We start from the raw sequence: 8,597 nt of genomic DNA on the forward strand, positions 1-8,597 counted from the left end.
TAAACACAGGATGGTGCCAGCTAGCCTTCCTCCTGTCTGATACCTTCAGGGGAAAACTCAGATAGAAGTTTTTCTATTTACATCCAAAAAGCCTTTGTTCCAAGAGGAGAAGAGGTGGGGAAGCAAGACCCATCTCCTTAAAAACCCCCAGCCTCAACCGGATGGACTGTGCGCTCAGCCCTAGCCTCTATGCTGAGTAGCCCGACTATTCTGGCCAGGTGTGATCTCTCCACTCAACCATGTAACCTTGCTCCCCTCCACCCAGTCCGAGTGACTGGGCACCCTCTCAGGCTCTGTCTGGAGAGGTGCCCATCCATTCTTACAGATGTCCCTTCCCTAATAAACTTTGCTACTTTTACTTTCCACTACTCTGTCTGGAGTGAATTCTGCCTGAATTCTTTCTTGCGCGATAACAAGAACCCTGCAGTTTCTCCGGTAACAGATTGGTGGCTGACAATCTTCTGTAAATTGCAGACTTTTCAGGGTTTATGGTTTCTGTCACAACCCAACTCTGCCATTGTAGAATAAAAGATGTCATGGACAATATGTAAAGAAAATATGACTGTGCGCCAATGAAACTTTATTTATTAAAATCGCAGGTTAGAGGTTGACCAAGGACTCTGCTTGCAGACCCCCATTCTAGATGATCATTAAAATGTTTTGTTCGGGGGAATTTTGATTGGAATTCCATATAGGGTTAAATTAATCTGGGATTAACATCTTCATAATAGATTTCCCATCTCAGAGCAAGATTCTTCACTGAATGGATTTAAAGCTTTTTATGTCTCTTAAAGAGCAAAATTTTTATATATTTTAAAAGTTACACTATTCTGCTTTTCCATTTCTAGCTCTATGCAATGCACATACCACAGACTATGCTTTTTACTCTTCAGTCTGCTCTCAGAACACACTGCTTTGCATAGAGTCCTTTCCAAGGGGCAGGTCTTTCCTCTTCCTGTCTAGTTTCAGACATGTGGGCAGCAGATTGCATGGTTCATCTGTTTCACATACAGCATCTAGGTATCTATCACCATTTTCTTTTACAGGCCAAGGCTTCAGGTCATCTGGAAAGAGAAAGTGACGAAAGTGATGAGGGTGAAGAGTTGAGGGAGGAGGGTGATGGGCTCAATCACCATATTCTGAGAAGCCAGGTTGACCTTAATGCATTAGCTCTCTCCCCTGCCTTCTTAACAGAGACCTGCTAATGATTTTCCATTTATTCCCACAAATACTTTCTCCCTTTTGTGCTTTATAGCTAAGAGACAGTATAAGCACATTTCTCTCTTCAGCATGCATAGAGCAAGGGGATCTCCTTTTGTTATTTGTTATCCATCCTGAACAGACACAACCAATGCAGTTGGGCCCAAGACAATAAGGTTGGTTATTTATGAATGCATAAATTTTCTCTCTTGTATGTTGTATAAAATGGTATATTGAGAGCTTTTCTTTTTTTTTCTTTTCTTTCTTTTTTTTTTTTTTTTTTTTTTTTTTTGACAGGCAGGATGGACATTGAGAGAGAGACAGAGAGAAAGGTCTTCCTTTGCCGTTGGTTCACCTTCCAATGGCCGCCTCAGCCAGCGTGCTGCTGCCGGCGCACCGCGCTGATCCGATGGCAGGAGCCAGGTACTTCTCCTGGTCTCCCATGCGGGTGCAGGACCCAAGTACTTGGGCCATCCTCCACTGCACTCCCGGGCCACAGCAGAGAGCTGGCCTGGAAGAGGGGGAACCAGGACAGAATCCGGCGCCCCGACCGGGACTAGAACCTGGTGTGCCGACACCGCAAGGCAGAGGATTAGCCTAGTGAGCTGCGGCACCGGCAAGAGCTTTTATATTTCCACAAAGTTTCCCTTCAAACATTTGCCCTGAAGAATAATAAACTCGCATTGCAGATTAAAGAATTCGGTATAAAGGTGATTCCAAGGATTCCAATGAACTCAAAGGAACTGAAACTACAACATAACTGATGTCTTCCATCATAGGAAGAAACAAACACAAATTTTAAAAACTAATTTGCTCCAGTTAAGAAAAAGAATAAGATACAATTCAAAATCTATTGACATAAATAGATGGACTATTGAGAACACTTACACAGAATATAGGAAACTGAGTTATACTCGTTCCTGAAAAATGCTTTCTTATATCCTTATTTTAAAAAAAAAAAAAAAAGGCAAAAACATCACCAAACCCTTTGTCTAATATATCTTGGGAATTCTCTGCTGCTCAGACCCACACAACTTATCAACATTCATTGAGAAGAAAATTCCAGTTTTGTTACTTATATTTTCCTCTTAAGTTGATCTTTATTTAATGTTGGATGCATGTAACTCTCCTTTTTGATATATTTCTTGTTACTGGATCACTTAAAGTCCTTTGTGATTATTATCTTTTATTCAAAGCATCTTAATTCATGACTCATATAAAAATTCAAAAATACAGGTAAGAAAATGACTGAATCGTTGAAAATTCTGCTATTCAGTGATAACCACTGCTAAAATGTTGTTTCTTCATGATCTAAATATAACTTATATGTAAATATAAAAAGTTTAAAACAAACATGGAGTTTGAATCTACATATTCCTTTGTACTTGTTTTTCTTTAAGTGTTTTCCATTTTTATATAGTCTCATATTCTACTATTAAAAGATTCCATAAAATTTCACCATATGTATAAACGGTAATTTAGTAAAACCTTTATTGTGGAGATTTTAAGTTTCTTTATGAACAAAAATATCTTTGGAAAAATATCTTTGAATATTTTTTCATTCCTCAAGATAGATTTCTAGAAGAGAGTTACTGGGTTGAAGGGTGTGTAATTTTTAAGGTCTTTGCTGTATTTTCTCAAATCATTCTTCAGAAAAGCTGTAATAATTACACTTCCACCTGGTATACAAAAATGTATCTGCTTTCCTACACTTCTTTTTTTTATTTATTCATTTGAGAGCCAGAGTTACACAGAGAGGAGAGGCAGAAAGAGAGAGAGAGAGAGAAAGAGAGTCTTCCATCTGATGGTTCACACCCCAGTTGGCCGCAACAGCCGGAGCTGCACCGATCTGAAGCCAAGAGCTTCCTCCGGGTCTCCCATGCCGGTGCAGGGGCCCAAGGACGTGGGCCATCTTCTGATGTTTTCCCAAGCCATAGCAGAGAGCTGGATTGGAAGTGGAGCTGCTGAGTCTTGAACCAGCATCCATATGGGAAGCCGGCACTTCAGGCCAGGGCGTTAACCCACTGTGCCACAGTGCCAGCCCCCCTACACTTCTTAAATACTAACTATTCACACACTTATGCTAATTTCATTCTAAGTTGTATCTTTTTATTAAGTAGTTGATATAGGATTTTTTTTTTTTTTTTTGACAGGCAGAGTGGACAGTGAGAGAGAGAGACAGAGAGAGAAAGGTCTTCCTTTGCCATTGGTTCACCCTCCAATGGCCGCCGCTGCAACCGGCGCACCGCGCTGATCCGATGGCAGGAGCCAGGATCCAGGTGCTTTTCCTGGTCTCCCATGGGGTGCAGGGCCCAAGCACCTGGGCCATCCTCCACTGCACTCCCTGGCCATAGCAGAGAGCTGGCCTGGAAGAGGGGCAACCGGGACAGAATCCGGCGCCCCGACCAGGACTAGAACCCAGTGTGCCGGCGCCGCAAGGTGGAGGATTAGCCTATTGAGCCACGGCGCCGGCGATATAGGATTTAAGTAGACAAGGGTCAGGCATTGTGGTACATACTTGGGACACTCCAAACCTTATCAGAGTGCCTAGGTTTGAATTTTGCCTCCACTTCTGATCCAGCTTCCTGCTAATGCACATCTTGGGAGGCAGTAGATGATGGCTCAAGTACTTGGGTTCTTGTCATTCCATGCAGGGGACCTAGGTAGAGTTCATGGTTCCTGGCTTTGGGTAGACCTAGCTCCAGTTGTTGCAGGCATTTGAGGAGCGAAACAATGATTGAAAGCTCTTTCTCTCTCTCTCCCTCTCTTCCTCTCCCTCTCCTTCTCCCTCTTCTTCTCTCTCCCTCCCTCCCTCTATGTGTGTGTGTGACTCAGATGAAAAACAATTAAAAATTAAAAAATTTTAATAGGACAAAGGGACAAAGCTCAGTAGTATTTTAATGAATTCCTAAGGGATTATGATTAGTCCCCATTTAATGAACCCCACATCAGAATCACAGAACCCCACATCAAATCTCTAGCTTCTATGAATATAAATCTATAATCCTAGTGGAGCCAAGATGGCGGAATAGTGAGGGCACACACCGATAGTCCGGGAAAAGATAGTTTAATGAAAGTGGAGTTACTGTAGCCTCAGGAAAAGTCTCAGGAAAAAATTGCAGAGGAAACTCTTCCGGATCTAGTGGATGTGACACAGAGGACCTACAGGGAGAACAAGGTTGCCCACTGCGTGGAAGCCAAGCCACAGAGTCTGTGCACCAGTGCTGGAAAGGGAGGTGAGACAAAAACCTCAGTAACCCAAAACATTGGCGGGGAAAGGCAGAAAGAGCCTAGAGGGAACGAGGCCTGAAGCCCCACTGGGGAAAGTTCAACAGGCTGACTGGAGGAGAGAAAAAAAAAATGAATAAATAAGGGGAACCAGCACGGACATTAGCCTCTCTCTCCACTCACCTTACAAAGCTGAGCAAGACAAAGAGCAGGTGCCATTTTACGTATGTAAAGTGGCGCCCACCATTAGCCAAGCAGAAAACCTGACTCTGGTGGGGAGAAATAAGAGGAGGTTAGGACCTAGTGAAAGTGTGGAGCTAACGAACTGAGACTGTGAAAATCTGAGGGGGTGGTGAGAGAACTCACTGAGTACACAAACTCGGTAACCTTGGCAACCCGGTGAGAGACTGCGGAGAAATTTGAGACCACACTGAGGGCTGCATAAACTCTTTGTGTGGTCCCAGGGGTAGAACAGACTAATACACACAGGGGCCAGATTTCATACATCAACTACCCTCAATTCCACTCAGCTGTGTGGAATTACTTCCCAACTGAGTCAAAAAGAGAGAGAGAGCGAGAGAGCGAGAGAACAATCTGGGTGAGTCACCTTTGGCACACCCTTAACCCTAAAGAACCAAACAGAGCTCTCTGGCCACACCCATCACAGCCTCTAAGGATCCATCAAAAGCAGACAGTCCACTTAATCTAGAGTCATAGGATAACGAAAAAAAGCACCACAGCAAAGAAATCAAAGAATATCTCCACAATGCCAAACAAACACAGAAACCGAGGTAACAAGAACAAGGAAGACACTATGATGCCCCCAAATGAAAAAGACACCCCAATTCAAGATTATGAAGATGATGAGATAGAAGAAATGCAAGAAGCAGATCTCAAAAAATTGATAAGAACATTAAGAAGTTATCAAAAACAAATTCTTGAACTACAGAAATCCTTAATGGACAAGAAAGAAAATCTCTTGCATGAAAATGAAATATTAAGGAGGAATCAAAATGAAATGAAACAACTAGTAGAACATGAAACTGGAATAGTGACGAGAAATCATAAGGAAATGAAGAATTCAAAAGATCAAATGACAAACACATTAGAGAGCCTTAAAAACAGAATGGGTGAAGCAGAAGAGAGAATATCAGACTTAGAAGACAGAGAACAGGAAAATATACAGTCAAACCAAAGAAAAGAAGAGGAAATTAGAAATCTAAAAAATATTGTCGGGAATCTACAGGATACTATTAAAAAAACCAACATTCGAGTTCTAGGAGTTCCTGAAGGAATGGAGAGGGGGAAAGGATTAGAAAGACTTTTAGTGAGATACTAGCAGAAAATTTCCCAGGTTTGGAGAAGGACAGAGACATCCTAGTACAGGAAGCTCATAGAACCCCTAATAAACATGACCAAAAGAGATCCTCACCATGACACGTTGTAATTAAACTCACAACAGTGAAACATAAAGAAAAGATCCTAAAATGTGCAAGAGAGAAATGTCAGATTACTCTCAGAGGATCTCCAATCAGACTAACAGCTGACTTCTCATCAGAAACCCTACAAGCTAGGAGGGAATGGCGAGATATAGCCCAGGTACTAAGAGAGAAAAACTGCCAGCCCAGAATATTATATCCTGCAAAGCTATCATTTGTGAATGAAGGTGAAACAAAGACCTTTCACAGCAAACAGAAATTGAAAGAATTTGTCGCCACTCGTCCAGCCCTGCAAAAGATGCTTAAAGATGTGCTACACTCAGAAACACAGAAACACGGCCATCAATATGAAAGAAGGTAAAGGAAGGAAACCTCACAGCAAAGGATCACAGGAAGTTCAAAACATATATTAGAAAATATCTTTGGCAAATGGCAGGGCAAAGTTACTACTTATCAATAGTCACATTGAGCGTTAATGGCTTGAACTGTCCAGTTAAAAGACACAGATTGGCTGATTGGCTTAAGGAACAAAACCCATCTATTTGCTGCTTACAAGAAACACATCTTTCCAACAAAGATACATACAGACTGAAAGTGAAAGGCTGGAAAAAGATATACCATGCCAACAGAAATGAAAAAAGAGCGGGCGTAGCCATCTTAATATCGGACAACATAAACTTTACCACAAAAACTATTAAGAGAGATAAAGAGGGGCACTATATAATGATTAAGGGATCAATTCAACAGGAAGATATAACGATTATCAATGTATATGCACCTAATTACAGGGCACTGGTTTATTTAAAAGATTTGTTAAGGGACTTAAAGGGAGACTTAGACCCCAATACAGTAGTACTGGGGGACTTCAATACTCCACTCTCAGAAATAGACAGATCATCCGGTCAGAAGATCAACAAGGATACAGTAGATTTAAATGACACTATAGCCCAAATGGATCTAACAGATATCTATAGAACTTTTCATCCTACATATAAAGCATATACATTCTTCTCAGCAGTACATGGAACCTTCTCTAGGATTGACCACATACTAAGCCAAAAAGCAAGTCTCAGCAAATTCAAAAGAATTAGAATCATACCATGCAGCTTCTCAGACCATAAAGGAATGAAGTTGGAAATTAGCAACTCGGGAATCCCTAGAGCATATGCAAAAACATGGAGACTGAACAACATGCTCCTGAATGAATACTGGGTCATAGAAGAAATCAAAAGAGAAATAAAAAATTTTCTGGAAGTAAATGAGGATAACAACACAACATACCAAAACTTATGGGACGCAGCAAAAGCAGTGTTAAGAGGAAAGTTTATATCAATAGGTGCCTACATCAAGAAATTGGAAAGGTACCAAATAGATGAGCTTTCAATTCATCTCAAGGATCTAGAAAAACTGCAGCAAACCAGACCCAAATATAGTAGGAGAAGAGAAATAATTAAAATCAGAGAAGAAATCAACAGGATTGAATCCAAACAAAATTACAAAAAAAATCAGCCAAACGAGGAGCTGTTTTTTTGAAAAAATAAACAAAATTGAAACCCCATTGGCCCAACTAGCTAAAAAAAAAGAAGAGAAAAGACCCAAATCAATAAAAAAAATCAGAGATGCAAAAGGAAACATAATAACAGACACCACAGAAATAAAAAGAATCATCAGAAATTACTACAAGGACTTGTATGCCAGCAAACAGGGAAATATATCAGAAATGGATAGATTCCTGGACACATGCAACCTACCTAAATTGAACCAGAAAGACATTGAAAACCTAAACAGACCTGTAACTGAGACAGAAATTGAAACAGTAATAAAGGCCCTCCCAACAAAGAAAAGCCCAGGACCAGATGGATTCATTGCTGAATTCTACAAGATATTTAAAGAAAAACTAACTCCAATTCTTCTCAAACTATCCAGAACAATTGAAAAAGAGGGAATCCTCCCAAATTCTTTTTATGAAGCCAGCATCACCTTAATTCCTAAGCCAGAAAAAGATGCAGCACTGAAAGAGAATTACAGACCAATATCCCTGATGAACATAGATGCAAAAATCCTCAATAAAATTCTCGCCAATAGAATGCAACAACACATCAGAAAGATCATCCACCCAGACCAAGTGGGATTTATCCCTGGTATGCAGGGATGGTTTAATGTGTGCAAGACAATCAATGTGATACACCACATTAACAGACTGCAGAAGAAAAACCATATGATTGTCTGAATAGACGCAGAGAAAGCATTTGATAAAATACAACACCCTTTCATGATGAAAACTCTAAGCAAACTGGGTATGGAAGGAACATTCCTCAATACAATCAAAGCAATCTATGAAAAACCCACGGCCAACATCCTATTGAATGGGGAAAAGTTGGAAGCATTTCCACTGAGATCTGGTACCAGACAGGGATGTCCACTCTCACCACTGCTATTCAATATAGTTCTGGAAGTTCTAGCCAGAGCTATTAGGCAAGAAAAAGAAATTAAAGGGATAAAAACTGGGAAGGAAGAACTCAAACTATCCCTCTTTGCAGATGATATGATTCTTTATTTAGGGGACCTAAAGAACTCTACCAAGAGACTATTGGAACTCATAGAAGAGTTTGGCAAAGTAGCAGGATATAAAATCAATGCACAAAAATCAACAGCCTTTGTATACACAGGCAATGACACGGCTGAGGAAGAACTTCTAAGATCAATCCCATTCACAATAGCTACAAAAAC

The sequence above is a fragment of the Oryctolagus cuniculus genome, chromosome 7 (assembly GCF_051225735.1).
Source record: "Oryctolagus cuniculus isolate XC-2025 breed Fujian yellow rabbit chromosome 7, ASM5122573v1, whole genome shotgun sequence".
NCBI classification, from domain to species: Eukaryota; Metazoa; Chordata; class Mammalia; order Lagomorpha; family Leporidae; genus Oryctolagus; species Oryctolagus cuniculus.